The sequence below is a fragment of the Saimiri boliviensis genome, chromosome 15, assembly GCF_048565385.1.
Source record: "Saimiri boliviensis isolate mSaiBol1 chromosome 15, mSaiBol1.pri, whole genome shotgun sequence".
Classification (NCBI taxonomy): domain Eukaryota; kingdom Metazoa; phylum Chordata; class Mammalia; order Primates; family Cebidae; genus Saimiri; species Saimiri boliviensis.
Genome location: NC_133463.1, coordinates 51944672 through 51961843, shown reverse-complemented (window position 1 = coordinate 51961843; position 17172 = coordinate 51944672). Strand labels below are relative to the sequence as shown.

General features: G+C 40.4%; 1 protein-coding gene and 1 non-coding gene across 5 annotated transcripts in view; both read left to right on the top strand.

The window, feature by feature from the left end:
- The window catches only part of NCALD (neurocalcin delta), a 467458-nt gene that overhangs the window by 279949 nt on the left and 170337 nt on the right, over positions 1 to 17172 (top strand). The window lies entirely within an intron of this gene.
- LOC120362448 (small nucleolar RNA U13) lies at positions 8351 to 8455 on the top strand. The gene has a single exon (XR_005578355.1). It is a non-coding gene; the product is annotated as a small nucleolar RNA U13 (small nucleolar RNA).

Genomic DNA, 17172 nt, shown 5'->3' with positions numbered 1-17172 from the left:
ATTGGCTAGAGCTAGTCAATGGCAAGGGGGATGGGGTATTAATCTCCTAAGTGTCTAGAAGAGAAGAGGTCTAGTCCCTCTCCATCATTTGCAACTACTCTTCTTTCTATTAGGGATGCTGGTCCCATCTGACTGCCTGACACTTGCTCATTCTTCATGCTCATAACACTGTTTTCATGATACTGTTTCTCTGACTCCTCTTTTTCCTCCCTACCCTCCTCCTCCTCCCCAGCAACCTCATCAGGAGGCTCTGACCCATGTGTCCAAGCACTGTGCTCACTTCTAACCAAACCCTGCCGTTGCTGGTGTATTTGTGTGGGCATACCAGTCTTTTCCCGTTGGAGCAGCACAGTGGCTATATTATTGATCACAGTATCCCCAGTACCTAGTTGTGCATGCTACCTTTAGGTACTCATTGAGGTTTATTGGGCAAGGTGAATGGATGAATGTTGCACTTCCTGAACATGTGATTCAGATGCCCAGTCTTACTCTGTTACTTTATGAAAAAATTTTTAAAAACTACATGATGTTATATCAAAATATGTTATACTTTAGGGTAATTGGTATGCTACCTGACTTTAAACATAAGTCCCTTTTTTTTTTTTTCCATAGGAATTTAGAAAAACTATATGTTTATTCAGCAGCAAAATAAAGATTGAAACTTAAACTATTGATCAATTTCTGGTCTTAAACTAGAAGGAATGAAGCATCAGGAAAAAGAAGACTTGCTGTCAAGACCAGGAAAATTTGACGATAGCATAGTAGAATACGAGAAATGAGGGGAAAGTGGAAAGGCAGCAAGTGGGAGAGAAAAAGTCCATGGACAGTAGAAAGTGAATGTAGTAGCTTTCTGACCCATGCACTTCAGGAATGCGGTTCATCCCTAAAATGCTGCTTAGTGTCATAGGTTGCAAGTAACCAAATTGAAACCAAATTGCAAGTAGAGTGAGACAGTTGTCATCATGAGAATCATGTGATCTGTTTAAAGGCGACTGCTTGTATACAGGGCCAACACCCATCTCTAGGGCAGCAGCTGGTGCACACTTCAAGCGCAGACCCTAAGAGCTACCCCAGGCAGCGCCTACTACCAATAGTGCAGACGACTCAGAGAGACCTCATTAGCACCAGGGAATACTCTCTCCTTTATGAGTAAAGAGCAAGTAGAACTAAAGATTTCACATTTTAAGCATGCTTTATATTCTTCCTCTTATGGGGCTCAAGCCAGCTTTTGGACCAAAGCACATGTTATATCTGACATAGAGTCCTCGAAGCAGCAGTTGTTTCTGAAAGCTCCTCTTTGGGTCTTTGTGCCTCATGCAGTGACTTACAGGTCAACCAGGCTTCTCCCCTGACTTTTGATGTGTAAGAGCTTGAGTTTCAAATGGGTTTGGTTTTCTTAATGTCACCCTAAGTTGGTGGAAAGGAGATTAAATGGAAATGAGGGGAGCAGGGTCCTTGGGGATGTTTAAACAGATGGAAGTCAATTATCTCTTGAGAAGAGAGGAGGCTATTGAGTTTTTATTCCTTGCTCTGCTCCTTTTCTGTTAGCAAAGAACAAGCACCACTCTCCAGCAATTGCTTTCCACTGAGCTCCTCCTCCCTTCCCCACCCCACCTCCCCTCCAGAAAACAAAAACCTAGGGTTCAACTTAGTTCACTAAAAATTAGAAAATTAAATAGTCATTTGTTTCTTCTTGTGCATAGGGGAACCATTTTCTTTCCCTCTTTCAAAATTTCCCAGGTCTTGTGAAGGGTTATTAACACCAGAAAGAAATACATTTTAATAAGCTTAAATTTCTTATCCATATAAGACCATCAGGTTTTAGTACTGGGACATTTTAATCCCTCTGTCTTTTAGGCTTGCCACCAAAATTGCCATAATGAAGGGTTTTCACTTCTTCTCATTTATTTTTATGGGATCTTTTATTCCCAAATGTCTTTTCATAGCAGCCAAAGGGAGAAATGTTACTATATCTGCCATCCAGGAGGCTCCAAATCTGGCCCTGTCAGGTTTTCTGTTTTCTTGTTTATTTATTTATTTTTAGAATTTTTGTTTTAAATACTTATTTACCATGTTGCTAATGCCTGATCGTATTGAAAGCACTTTCTGGATTTTACTTTATTTAATGCTCATGAAACCCTATGAGGTAGGTACTGATATTATCTTTATTTTACAGATGAGGAAACTGAAGCAAAGAGAAGTGAAATGAAAGTTAGTGAATGGGACCAGGGTTTGGACATGGGCAGTCTGGCTCTAAAATGTGTGCTTTTAACTACTATGTAATGCTGCCTCACAACTTATCTCACAAATCAATATTCTGGATCAGTGGATGTTGACTGGCCTGCAAATGTATTTTTTATGGCCCATTCAGAGGTTTAAAATATTTACATGAAAATCTGCATTTTCTGACTTCTTTTGAAAACGGGAATACCCAACATCATTAGGCTTGAGTTTCCGATATGGCAACGACAGCTGAACAACAGTCATCTGTTTGGATGAGGCACCTGCTCTCCAATTTGCAGTCCCTACCAGTGCAGACCATAGTAGCTACTTAATTTCCTGCCTGCCTCAGAGAAGCTTCTGAGCTTGTGACCTCTATTCTAACTGCTCTATGTATGCCCCGGTACAGCAAGGACCTCCTGCAAAATGCATTTCTTAGTCTTCAGTAGTCATTTCTCCTTGTAACTGGATTTCTGGTAAGATGTCTCATGGTGGATCTGCCCCAAAGATAGAGACTGAATGGAAGTGAGTCACTCGCCCTGGCCTCCGTTGTTCTGGAAAAGGTTCCAGTCATAAGGTTGATATTAGCTGGTTTGCCAGAGCCAGAGGTGGGTTGCAGGACAGACACACCTGCATCTAGTAGTGAAAGGCAAGGTTCAAAGGCCAAGGCCAGCCTGAGGTCTGAGGGACCAAGGGTATCACAGAGGCCAGAAGTTCAAAGGTGGACATAAAAAGTATTAGGAGAGGAAGGAAGTGAAAAAAGCATAATATAGTGTATCTGAGGAGGAGCTCCAAGCTAGGAAATGTAACTCCCTTGAGAAAGTCACCACCTGTCACTGAATTCACATTTCCTTACCCATGTGTCTCAGTCCATTCAGGCTGCCATAACAAAATCCCTTAGACAGGGTAATTTACAGAAGATGGAAATAGATAATAGAAAATTATTGCTCATGGTTCTGGAGGCTGGGAAGTTCAAGTTCAAGATGCCAGAAGATTCAGTAAGGTGAGAGCCTGTTCCTCATTCTTACTGCACCCTTACATGGTGGAAGGGGTGAATTAGCCTCATATGGTAGAAGGGATAAGAATGTGCTCTTCACCCTGTTTTTTATTTTTTATTTTTTATTTTTTTTGAGATCGAGTCTCACTCTGTTGCCTAGGCTAGAGTGTAGTGGCACAATCTCGGCTCCCTGCAACCTCTGCCTCCCAGGTTCAAGCAATTCTCCTACATTAGCCTCCTGAGTAGCTGGGACTATAGGTGCCTTCCACCACACCTGGCTAATTTTTGTATTTTTAGTAGAGATGGGGTTTGGTTTCATCTTGTTGGTCAGTCTGGTCTTGAACTCCTGACCTCAGGTGATCCACCTGCCTCAGCCTCCCAAAGTGCTGGGATTACAGGCGTGAGCCACCATGCCCGGCCCTTCACCCTGTTTTATAAGGGCACTAATCCCATTCATGAAAGCAGAGCCCCTATTATTTAATCACTTCTCAAAAAGGCCCCACCTCTTAATATTACTGTAATGGAAATTGGGGTTTATCATAGATTTTAGAAGGACATATTGAGACCATAGTACTGTACAATCGAATCAATATCCCACTTCATGGAGTTGTTGTAAAGATTAAATGAGATAATGTGCTCTAAGTACTTAGCATGGTGCCTGGTGTGATCAGTGCTAACCCAAAGGATCCAGGAGGTCTTGAGTGGCTTCTGAGAATACTAACGGGTGTTTGCAGTTTGCCTGTGTCCAGAGGCAGGTATGGAGTATGGGTGGGTCCAGTCAGTTCTCAGGGGGCAAATCCAAGACAGAGTTTGATTATTCATAACCTTAACATTGTGTTGCCATCATTTATTTTAATTTTTAGTATATTTATTTATATTTAGTTTGCTTTTATTTTAAAAAATGAATATGATAGAAGAGAGAGCTAGGGTAGATGAGAAAGCTGTGGGTGACAATGCTAAGTGCTTTTATCACACTTACTATTTGTCTTTTTTTTTTTAGTTCAATGAGAATGCCATACATTTTCCTCTCTCTTTAAATCTAGAAATGCTGTATGAACATGATTTTATCAGATATTTGCAGCTTTAGGTGAGCTAAGATTTTGCATTTTGTTATTTCTTCACTTCCTTACTCCATCATTCCCTTTCTTCCTTACAGAAATGTATAGATTATCTTATTTCCCAAAATCTAAGCTAAAGAATATTAATCTCATAATATTCTCCAGGAATAACAGGTTTCTGTGATCAAATAAATTTGGGAACTGCTTTATATTTTACCTCCGCTTTGAGATTGACTGTACATGTTGAAACATTTATCAGGCTTTGCATTGCCTCAAAGTAAAACAAAAACAAAAGCAGAAAAACAGAGAACTTTTAGTCCAGTATTGTCTCAGACACATTTGGCCATGAAACTTTTCCTTTCCTGAGTAAACCCTATTAACACCCGCTGGATCCAACTGGACAACTGTTGATCTGAGTCTTTTCATTAAATGATTTTCTAACCTTGGAACTGGACTGATGATTGTTACTGCTGCTTTAAAAGTAGTAACAATAATTGTTACTTTAAAAGCAGCTTCCAAGGTTACTTGGAAGTCCACTTCCAAGGTTAGAAAGTCCGCTTCAATTTCCACCTTTTCCTCCTATTCTCCCCAGAAGTTTTATACTTATAGATTTAGCTTCCTCCCAAAGATCTAACTTAAAAAAAAATCAGAAGAGTGTATCTTCTACCCTTTGCTTCATATGTACTGTATTTGAAAGCGTAAGAATACATCATGAGAAAGTAAACATACAACAAATGTAAAAGTTGCTCCAAATCTTTCAAAATGTTCTTATGTCTTCTACCTTATTATGGCTCAAGATATAGTAACTTTGTGGGGGTTTGTCATTGTTTCTGTTTTGTTTCGTCAAAACATCCAAGAGCCCCCCAACAGCCTATAGATTTGCAGTTCCTTTTCTTTCCTGGGTAGACTTGCATTCAAGTAAACATTAACCTAACACAAGTTCTTTAAAATAAGTGTGTAGTGATTTTTTTTTCTCCTGATAGGCTCTGCACATGCTTGTTCTTGTTCTCTCTCATCATTTACTTACAGAAAATAAAACCTGTTAAGAAGCAATTTGTTCTGTGTTAGGGTCATTTATACAGCAGGTGAGGAGAAGATGGCTAATGACATGAGGAGACACCAGCCATCTCCTAGTGTCTTGAAAGGGCCTTGACACAGGAGTCACCTGGGTTCTGGTTCATCTAAGGAGTGCTTCAGGATATTAGAGAGTTGAGAGAGACAGTCCCAGATCAAGCGAGCATTTTCCTCGGCAGGGTAGGGACAGATGCCCGGGCCTGTGACACTCCTTTGGCTCTTTCCGAAGCCTGTGGCCTCTTCAGTGACATGGACTCTAAGGCACAGTAACTGATCTTTCTGGATAACACCCTGCAGAGCTGGACTTGGGTACATGCTCGGTCCAGAGGCCTCTTCAGATGTGACAAGGGAATGACTAATCAGATGTGGAAAGTACCTTGAATGAATAGTCTCTGGAAAACAAACAAACAAACAAACAAACAAAAAGAAACCCTTTACATTGGCTTTATTGAATACAGGAGAACTTATTGAGTTCTGTGAATGGCGGGGGAAGCACAGCAAGCCCCTGTCTTCAGTGTGAATGCACTGTCTTCCCTTGCTCAGAGCCCGTGCCTTTGTTGTCTCTCTTTCTTTCAAATTCAGTGCCCGTCATGGCAGTAGAGATGAAAGAAGTTAGCGCTGGCTTGTCTCTGCTTGCTCATAATTCTGTTCAGGGCAGATTTATGAAATGAATGATTCTTTCCATCACAGTTGGCTAATTTTAGAAAGATTAGAATGCAGGAAACTTCCGTTCCTATGCTAATACAGCCAGGCAAGTTACTACCATCATGAAGCTGTGTTAACTGAATTTTACTTTTGTATCTTTCTGGTTTCCCATCTGAAAAATAGTCAGGGAAATGAAGACCTTTTACAGAGTGACATTAGGAATAATGGACACAAATTGATTATAGACTGCTTTACAAATTAACAGCTCCATATTTATGCTATGAATCACCATGTATTTTTTGTCTTATAAAAACCAAGGTGGCCACAAATTCCTAGTGCTTTTTACATCAGACACCAAATTCTTCTTTTTCTTCAACTTTTAAGTTCAGGGGTACATGTGCAGATGTGCAGGTTTGTTAGCTAGGTAAACATGTGCCGTGGGGGGTTGCTGCACAGATCATCCAGTCACCTAGGTATTAAACCCAGCATCCATCGGCTATTCTTCCTGATGCTCTCCCTCCCCACCTTCACAGGCCCCAGTGTGGGTTGTGCCCCCAACAATGTGTCCATGTGTCCTTATTGTTCAGCTCCCTTTTATAAGTGGGAACATGTAGTGTTTGATTTTCTCTTTCTGTGTTAGTTTGCTGAGGAAAATGACTTCCAACTCTATCCATGTCCCTGCAAAGGACATGATCTTTTTCCTTTTTATGGCTGCATAGTATTTCATGGTGTTTACGTACCACATTTTCTTTATCCAGTCTATCATTGATGGGCATTTGGGTTGATTCCATGTCTTTGCTATTGTGAACAGTGCTGCAATGAACACACATGTGCATGTATCTTTGTAACAGAATTATTTATATTCCTTTGGGCATATACTCAGTAACAGGATTTCTGGGTCAAACAGGTACCAAATTCTATTTGTCTTAAAATTCTTAGAAGCAATGTTGTAGAACAATATATTCCAGGCTGGATTTTACCTTTCACTTTTCTTTATTAGTATCAGATACATGCAAAAAATTGAAGTTAATATTATAAATCTTATTCTTTAAAGAGAAAACAGAAAAGGGACTGAGTTAGAGAAATTTTAACTTTCAAGAGCAGAAAGCAAATCAAGCGTTAAAAATCTTAGGACCATTTCAATGTTACTCTCCGTATAAAACCCCTAGATTCTGGGAATCATGACCTCTTTTGTAAATATGATTTCCCTAAAATTAGTATCAAACATTTTTAGGTCTGGAAAGCATCTTGAAAATGGAACCGCTGAGAGGTTTAACAGCTTTTTGCTGTGCCTGTTTGAGAGTTAATAGCTTAGAAAACCTAGAACTCAGATCTCCTAAATCTCTAGACAAAACTTTTTTTCAAGTTTTCTCTTGCTTCCTCACCTCAGAATTATTTTATAGTACCCAAGCCACTTCACTTTCCTCCTTTCCCTCCTATTCTCCCTGTAAATCGGTCCCTGTAGCTCCCTGCTACTCCGTGGAGACCCTGAGGTGCCATAGGAAAGGGAAGGTTGTTTGCTGACCTTCTGGGTTCTCTACAACTTATAGAACCAGAATAGCTCAATTTGTAGCTACTTTTCTTATGATGCTTTCCTGAAATAAGGGCTCCATGGCTTGAAAATGTTTACAAACCACTATTCTCCCCGACCAAATCCACATGCTTGTCTCACTCAGTGTTCCTCACCCAACCTCCAAAGTCTCTTCATGTCAACTTTTGTAAGGTTTGTTCCTTCTCTTTTCCCTTTTGTACCTTCCCCATCCCTGCTACAGACCCGAACGCTTCCCAGCATCTTCTTTTCAAGGACTGCTGTTTTTTATGAGTGTAAATGCCTGAAGTAAAACTGTCTTATCTAAGATCCCTAAGTTCAACCTCATACTTCAACTTTACGCTCTCTTCCCAGATCTCAATATTTTCAAAACAGTTCCTCAGGGCACCTGGGAGGTGTTCTGGCTGTTATTAACCTTAAATCTTCTTGGATCCCATGTTCCCTCAGGAGCTGTGTCGCTTTCTTATTCTCAAAGCTGCACCAAAGCTCCCTGAGGTTGGAAACATATATTTTTCATCTTTACATCTAGCACTGATTTTAACATGGTAGGTGAATTTCACTGGCTAAAGATAACATGACCCCCAAACAATGGCTTAAATAAATAAATGAGGGGTTTCTTTTTCTCATATAATCAGAGGTCTAGAGATGGGCAGTCTGGAGCTGGCATGACAGACATGATGCTGCAAGGCACCCAGGTACCTCTGTCCTCTCAAGCGTCCTTGACACTTGCTTATCACCTGCGGTCTCAAGATGGAAGACTCCTTCTAGCATCATGTCTATATCCCACTAAAGAAGAAAGGAAGTGCAATCTTTTTGTATTTTATGAGCATGATACTTGGGTGTTCATGTGCATGTGTGAGATTTGTCACCCTCCGAACCATGTGACGACATTGGCACATTACCCTTCTGAGCTGAACTTGAGACAAAAAAGTAGGAGGAAGAAATGAGGCATTTGTGGGTGAAAGACAGCAACAAAGCAAGATTCAGGCAAACTTCTTTAATGGACTTTCTAGGAGTCCCACTTGGTGACATCTACTTACATTTAATTCATAAAAACTGTGTCACAGGGACCCCTCTAGCTGAAATAAGTCTGAAAAATGTGTTTTTAAGGCTCAGTATGTTGTTAATAAAATTCATGTTCTGTTGGTAAAGAAGAAAGAGATGATAGATATTTGACGACAACTTGCGGTCTCTACTGGAGTAAGTATGCAAAAATACTGCTTATGGATGGAATGGGAAATGTCCACTCCCCACCATGGTCACCTGTGTTGAGTACCTGGAAGAGTGGTTCTCAAAGTGTGGTCCCAGGCCAGCTGCATCACTTGATAACTTATTAGAAATGCGAATTCTTGGGCCTCAGCCCAGACAGAGTGAGTCAGAAGTAGGTGGAGTCAGTAATCTGTGTTTTAAATGTCTTACAGAGGATTTTAGTGCTGCTGGAGTCTGAGGACCACTAGCTTACCATGATCTTGCACAGTGCTAGACTCTCAGGCTCTGCTTGTCTTGACATCACTGAAGTGGTCTGGGATGGGTTGATGGCTAAGATAGGCACTAGATAATCTTTACAACACAATTTAAGTTCACCCAAATTGAGCTAGAATGACCCAGGTTCCTGGTGTTTCTGGGTAGAGGGGAAGCTTGAAGAAAAACTGTCATGAAAATAGAACCAGGCCAACAAACTTTAATGTGCTGACAAATGCCAGAGGCTCCTTCCTCTCAAAATCATCTTTCATTCTTCTCAGTCAAAGGGCTTTAATTGTAAAACAAAAAGTATTACTCTAGGATCTTGCAATTAAAGATTATTTGAGATGTTGGTAAGGTTGTGGAGAAAGGGGAACTCTTGCATACGGTTAGTGGGAATGTAAATAGGCACAGGCATTGTGGGAAAATTATGGGGAGTCCTCACAAAACTAAAAATAGCAATAGAATATTATCTGATCTAGCAAGCCCACTGCTGGGTATATATCCACAAGAAAGGAACTCAGTAAGTCGAAAAGATATCTGCACTCCCATGTTTGTTGCCACACTGTTCACAATATCCAAGATATGGAATCAACTTAAGTGTTCTTCAACAGATGAATGATAAAGAATATGTGGCCTGTATACATGGTGGAATATTATTTAGCCACATAAAGAGTAGAATTCTGTCATTTGCAGCAGTATGGATGTGGAACATGATGTTAAGTGAAATCATCCAGGCACAGAAAGACAAATATCACATGTACTCTCTCCTATGTGGGAGTTAATAAAAGGTCATCTTATGAAGGTAGAGAATGGAATGGTAGTTACCAGACACTGGGAATGGTGGGGCAGAGGAGGGTAAAAATAGAGAGGCTGGTTAATGGGTACAAAATGCAGTTAGATGGAAAGAATAAGTTCTATTGTTCGATAACACAGTAGAGTGACTGTAGTTAACAGTAATCTATTGTATATTTCAAAATAGCTAGAAGAGAAGATTTGGAATGGTCTCAACACAAAGAAATGATAAATGTTGGAGATGATAGGTATCCCAATTACCCTGCTTTTATCTTTACATGTTGTATGCCTGTATCAAAATATTACCTGTACCCCATAAATATGTACAATTACAATTACAGTCAATGAAAAAGAAAAGAGTATTTGAAATGTATAATCTTTGAGCTTTGATGGGACCAGTAGGGATAGCTTGTGTGGAGAAGGTTTCAGTCATCCCATAATGTCCATCTGCTTCTCTCCCAAGTAACCCATAATGAACTCAGTACAATTAAGTACAATAAAAAGTATACATGGAGCACACACAGCTTCAAGTTAGCTCCTCTGGCCCAGGGCTCCTCCAAGCGTGGTCCACAGCCAGATCTAGCCTGAGAACTCTCTGTTACGGGTCTACAATGAGATAAAGAACTGAGATCAGAATGTAAATCAAATTCATTGCTGGGCTCACTCTTTAGTTCACCTGACTTTTTTCCCAACTAAGACTTTCTCAAAGAAATTAGGGGAGAACAAGAAACAAACAGTTCATAGACAGACCCCTCTGAGTGTCACCGCCCCTTCCTACTCGAGTGGCTTCCTTCCTACTAGACAGTCACCTCTGCCCTTCATGGTGATTCCGTAGCTACCACTTTAAGCATCCTCTGTCCTTCATTTCTTTAACAAGCATTAGGTTATACCAGCACAGTTGGGATGCTGGGAACACGGCGGGCGACAGGACAGACAGTCTGTAAGGATATCAGTTGTTATCAAATGGCAGTATCAGGTGGGACAATATGTGTGGGTGTACTTTATAAACCCAATTATATTTAAGAATCAGGTAGTATTCTCTTTCCTTCTTTAGATGGAATAAAAATTCTCTTTCCTTCTTTAGATGCAAAGAGACTAAGCACCCTACACAATATTGCTAGAATAAGAACTCGCCACTCCCTGGCCACTAGCTGAATTTGCTTCATTCTTTTCTCTTTACAAGTGGGTCTTATCTGAAAGAACATTGCTCTTGAGCTTAAGAAGGCAAAATAATTTAGAGGGTCAGGTGCAGTGGCTCATGTCTGTAATCCCAGCACTTTGAGAGATTGAGGCGAGAGAATCACTTGAGGCCAGGAGTTTGAGACCAGCCTTGGCAATGCAGTGAGACCCTGTCTCTACGAAAAAAAAAAAAAAAAGTTGGGCATGATGGTGTGTGTCTGTAGTCTCATCTACTCAGGGGAAGCCGAAGCAGGATGATTACTAGAGCCCAGGGGTTGAGGCTGCAGTGAGCTGATTGTGTCACTGCACTCCAGCCTATATCACAGAGCCAAACTGTCATCTCTAAGGAAAAATAACAATTTAGAGTTGCATTTCAGATGAGAAGCGTATGATAGTGACAATTCAGCTCACTCCCGACCTCTCTCATGGGTGTCTGAACATAAAGGCATCTCAGCATATATCACTGAAGCTTAAGGGAGAGGGGGCTAAAGCTCCAGGTAGTGAAAATGACTATTAACTTGGCCCCTGGTGAAACGCCAGTGAGAATATGCACGTCCACAGGTGCTCGAATTCTCTTGGCCAAGGGTTTTAGGAAGCCTCAGGCAACAGACAGGATGCTCAGGAATAGAGACAGGCTGTCAGAGAAGGATGGAAGGGTGGAAGAGAACAGTGCTGGGCCTAGTGACTTTAGAGACTGGCATGCCAGTATGGCAAATGTTAACATTTGTTAAATCTGAGGAGTGCGCATGTGGGTGTTTTTTTTTTCTCTGTAAATTTCTTTATGTTTTAATATTTCATAATTTAACATTTTAAAAAGATCCTCAGCTGGTATGGTGGCTCGCACCTGTAATCCCAGCAGTTTGGGAGCCTGAGGCTAGGTAGATTACTTGAGTCCAGGAGTTCGAGACCAGCCTGGCCAACACGGTGAAACCTCCTTTCTATAGAAAATACTAAAATTATCTGGGCATGGTGGCGAATGCCTGTAATCCCAGCTATTCTGCTCCAGAGGCTGAGACACAAGAATGGCTTGAACCCAGGAGGTATAGGTTGCAGTGAGCTGAGATCATGCCACTACACTCCAGCCTGTGTGACAGAGCAATTTTCTGTCTCAAAAAAAAATTTTTTTTTGAAGATTCATATAACAGAATAGTGTCTTCAGATGATCAGTGTAGCCCAGAAGAAGAGAAACTTCAGTGAATAAAATATTCATGGCCCTAAAATTATGAAAGGCAGAGATAGTTTAGCTGTGTGTGTGTGCACACATGTGTACGTGCATACACTCAGAAGCTTTAGTGTACATCAAAATCTCGTGTAGGATGTTTAAACTGTAGAGTATTGACTCCATCTAGTTCTGATTCAGGAGGTCTTGGGTGAGGCCTGAGAATTTGCATTTCTAAGAAGTTTCCGAAACAAATCCTCATGGTATCTTTTTGAGTAGCTATTTTGTACTCTTCCCACAATTACCTGGACTGGTTTGATTAATCTATTCAATAGATATTTAGTACTTACCTACTATGTGCCAAGTACTGTGTTACATGCTAGGGATGTATGGTTTATTGTGCACATATAACTCCTTATCTAGAGGCAATCATTAAATACATATTATATGTTTATGCCAAAAGGTGAGCAATCATCTAAACCCTTAAGCAAGCCATTGGGTATCATAATAGCTAATTATAAAAATTATTAAAAATGAACTATTATAAAAAATATAATAGCTAATTAAAAAAATAGGATGGGGAACACCATTGGACAGCTCTGTACAAAAACTGCTTTTTTATATATGGTATTTCATAATACAAGTGGCTTTCTTCTCTCTTCTCATCTTCCCCCCAGGCCCCAACCACCTCTTGTTTTTTTCTCTTCTTTTTCTCTCTTCCTCCCTGGGATAGATGTGGTTGATGGGCTCATCCAACAGCTATCTCAAGCCACCCCTTGCTGCTGCCTGTTACCAGAGGTTCTTTTTGAAAAGCCAGGTATTTGCTCTGCCAGATTCACTAGCAGTTGGGCTGGCCATGTGCCCTAGTTATGGCTAATGAGGTATAAATGGAAACAGGTTGGGGACCTTTTGGAAAAGATTTTGCTTCTCTACAAGAGGACAGAGGTAAGAAGAAGATCACTGGCACAACCTCCTTCCCTGTCTTCCTGCCTTAGGGCTGCAGTAGCCATCTGTGACCATGAGGCAACTAGCATAAGGATAAAAATTCCAAAGGTGGCAGAATGACAGAGACTAGCTTTCCATGACATTTTTGACCAACTCAACCAGCACGTCACCCATCAGACTTAATGTTAGTGATAAAAGCAGAGGTCTATTTAATGAAGTGTTAATTTCTGTCACTTGCAGAGGAAGTCACTCCCAACTGATACATCTCCTTCTTCCTCCTCTTGTTTTCCCCCCACCTTTTTCCTTCTCTCCTTGATATGTGTGAATTGTGTACCCCCTGCAAATTCATATGTTGAAGTCCTAACCTCCAAAACCTCAGCATGTGACTGTATTTGGAGATGGTCTTTAAAGAGGTGATTAAGTTAAAATGAGGTCATTAGGGTGGGTCCTAATCCAGTATGACTTGTATCCTTAAGAGAAGAGGAAATTTGGACATGATGGAGATGTAGAGAGGGAAGACCATGTGAAGACACAGGAAGAAGATAGACATCTACAAGCCGAGGGAAAGAAACCCCAGATAAAACCAACCCTGTTGACACCTTAATCTTGGACTTCTAGTCTCCATAACTGTGAGAATATAAATTGCTGTTGCTTAAGCCACTTAGTGTATAGTACTTTGTTATGGGAGCCCTGGCAAGCAAATATACTTCTTTCTTTTACCTTTTATTTTCACTCTATTCTTTCTTTTTCTTTATTTGTGTATGTGTATCTCCGTATCTCAGATGATTAATGTGGCACAGAAGAAGAGACACTGAAGTAAATAAAATATTCATGGCCTTAAATTTATGAGGGGCAGAGACAGATGTGTGTATGTGTACATATGTATACAGGCACATACTCAGAAGCTTTTGCATGCATCAAAATCCCCTGCAGGGTGTTTAAACTATAGAGTATTGACTCCATCGAGCTCTGATTCAGGTCTAGGGTGAGATCTGAGAATTTGCATATATATCTCCAAGGGGTATATATACAGATGAGAAACTGCAGTCAATAAAATATTCATGGCCTTAAATTTATGAGGGGCAGAAACAGTTTGTGTGTGTGTGTGTGTGTGTGTGTGTGTGTGTGTGTACATATGTGTACATGCACATACTCAGAAGCTTTTGCATGCATCAAAATCCCCTGCAGGGTGTTTAAACTATAGAGTATTGACTCCATTGTGTTCTGATTCAGGTCTAGGGTGAGGCCTGAGAATTTGCATATATATCTCCAAGGCGTATATATACAGAAGAAAAGAAACTGCAATAAATAAAATATTCATGGCCTTAAAATTATTATGAAGGGCAGAGATAGTCTGATTGATTGATTGATTGATTGATTGATCTCCAAAGGGTAGCCTAGAGAGAGGAATCCCTTCATTGGGGCCCCTCGGCAGAATTCTCTTTGTATCTCCTTGGCCAGAATTATGTTGCATTCTCATATGTAAACCAACATGTGAGAAGGGGAATGGAACCACCGTAATTAATCTAAACCCGTCTAGATTCACCCTCTTCAGCTGTAATGGAAGTTGCCTTTTTTACAGCTTGTAGATGCTTATAGTACTGTGGGGACAACAAGACTATAAAGCAGGGTTCTATAAGAGCAATGGTTATCAGCCTAAGGCAATTTTATATCTGCCTTTCCTCAATTCAACGGACATTTGGGTAATAGCTGGAGACGTTTTTGATAGTGACAACCTGGGGGAAGAGGGGAGTTGCTATTGGCTTCCAATGGGAAGGGGCAGAGATGCTGCTAAATATGCTACAATGCACAGGACAGTCCCCTACAACAAAGAAGTATCCAGCACAATTGTCACTTGTGCCAGGATTGAAGGGAAGAGGGGGTGGCTGTTAGGAGGACAGCAAGTGGTGTTTGCCATGGATGGAACAACACGTGCATGTGATGTTCTCACAGCCCCCCTGTGAGTCTCACCAGCTTCAGGCCACAGCATCCCTGAGTGACAGAAGCTGGTCTTACTACATTGGCCAACCCACCCTCAGTCTACAACTGTCTGTCAGAGACCCAGTGAATCAGAAAGATTTGTGCAGACTAAAATTAGAAAAGAGATGAAAAGTGATTATTTGGAAATATATCTGAATATTCCTATTTAGATCCTCCAAGACTGCAGTCTGACACGTAAATAAGACTAAAAATATGAAATTATGGTACCCTATCACTCTATTCACTAGATTTCACTAGCTCTGAATCTGATAGGGCCTTAGTCACTGTGTTAAATTAATGCTTTTTAATATTTAAAAGCTATTAATTACATTGCTTTGGTATATTGTTGGTATATATTTAAATTTAATAATTTCAAACAGTAGCTCTTCAAGTGTTAGAATCGATGATTTTTTATATCCACTTATCTTGTTGTTTTGCCTTAAATAATAAATGGTGCCATAAAATATCTTTGTGCTTAAATAATACCTCAGCAGTTTTTAAACTTCTTTGTAAAACTTAAATACAGTTTATGTATATGAGTTATAGGCACACATCTACAAATGTGGCTAGATTTTTAAAAATTAATGGCATGAACTGCAATTTCCTTTGCAAATATATAGCTTGCCCTGTTTGCTTTATGGCTGCTGTTTGCAACAGCATATTATCCCCTCAAATAAAAAATATATGAGTAACATAGAAGACTTTGGCCAAATTGGCTAACAGTTTCATAATGTTTTGTATTGTTCCAAGTTTTCATGTACCTACTTTTATATATACATAATGTATCAGCTTTTGATATAGCAAGAAAGCACATAGTTAGCTTAAACTACAAAGCATTTTCAGTTTTTCAGGCTGTATATTACAAGTCCTACCAAGCAGCATATTTGCTTAAATGTTCCTTATTTAATTGCCAAAGAATTTGCAGTAGACTTCATTTCGTAAAGAATCACCACAAATGTATTCACTTATTCAGCTCCTATGTGTTCACCTACAGTTCTTACACTATTTTCTTTTCTTCTGTCAGCCAGTGTCTAGAAGTAAGAACCATCATCTTTAATTCAATCTGTGGCTTATTATAGACCTAGAATCCTCACAGCAATATTTGTTCAATTTGAACATGCTCCTCAGCTGTGTGTGTGTGTGTTTATTTTGTTGCCTATGGATGACAGATAATGATGTTTTACACATTTAAGAGTACTTCATTTCCTTATTACATGAACATATTTCTAATTGGCTCCAGGCTCCTTACTATTAATAGCTGCTGAAGTTGCACTGTACATCTAATTTAGCACTGCCTGGGGCGACACAATTGGTTCTCAGTTACTTTACTGCCAATATATGTAGCTTATGTCACAGGGATGCTAGAACTAATTGGTGAGATCCTTGCCCTTCGAGACCAAATCTAACACAGGCTTCCCAGACAGCTTCCCTCTCAGGGACCACAGCATTCCTCATTACCCTGACTGTCTTTGATTTGGTGCCATGATTGACATTAGAAAGTTAAAGCCACTTTCTCATCTTGATTTATTCTAAAGACATTTGACTTTTATCTGTACACATCCCCATGGAATATGGAAGCCCTCAGGGGTGACTCATGAATTGCCATATAGGAGCTTAGGGGTAGCAATATAGAAGGCTAGGAGCTTGAATGAATGTATGTTTGCAGAGAAAACACACTTTGTTTCATTTTAAATGTATACTTTAGTGAGGAGGTTGATGGATATTTGGTTTGGGCAGAGAGTAGAGTCTCCCTAAGTCACCCTTTGAACCTTTGCAGAGCCACTGGCTATTCTCCTCATGGAAAACCCCTTTTGGTGCCACCACTGAGAGCCAAACCTCTTAGTATGACTTTTACATGTCTGATATCAACCAGTCCCTTCAGCCTTATGTTCCACCTCTCCTGCCACCCCAACCTCCCACTCAGCCAAGCTGCAGCTATTCCATGAACAGGACATACAGTCTCTTTTTCCCCTTCTGTTCCTTACTTTTTGGTGTCCCCAAGATCTAGAGCTGGTCCTCTCTCCCCTGTGCCAACAGCACTTCTTGCACACAGCATTGTCACAGGTGGGGTGTGGAATTCCAGCTGTTCAACATGCAGCTTTCCTCAGTG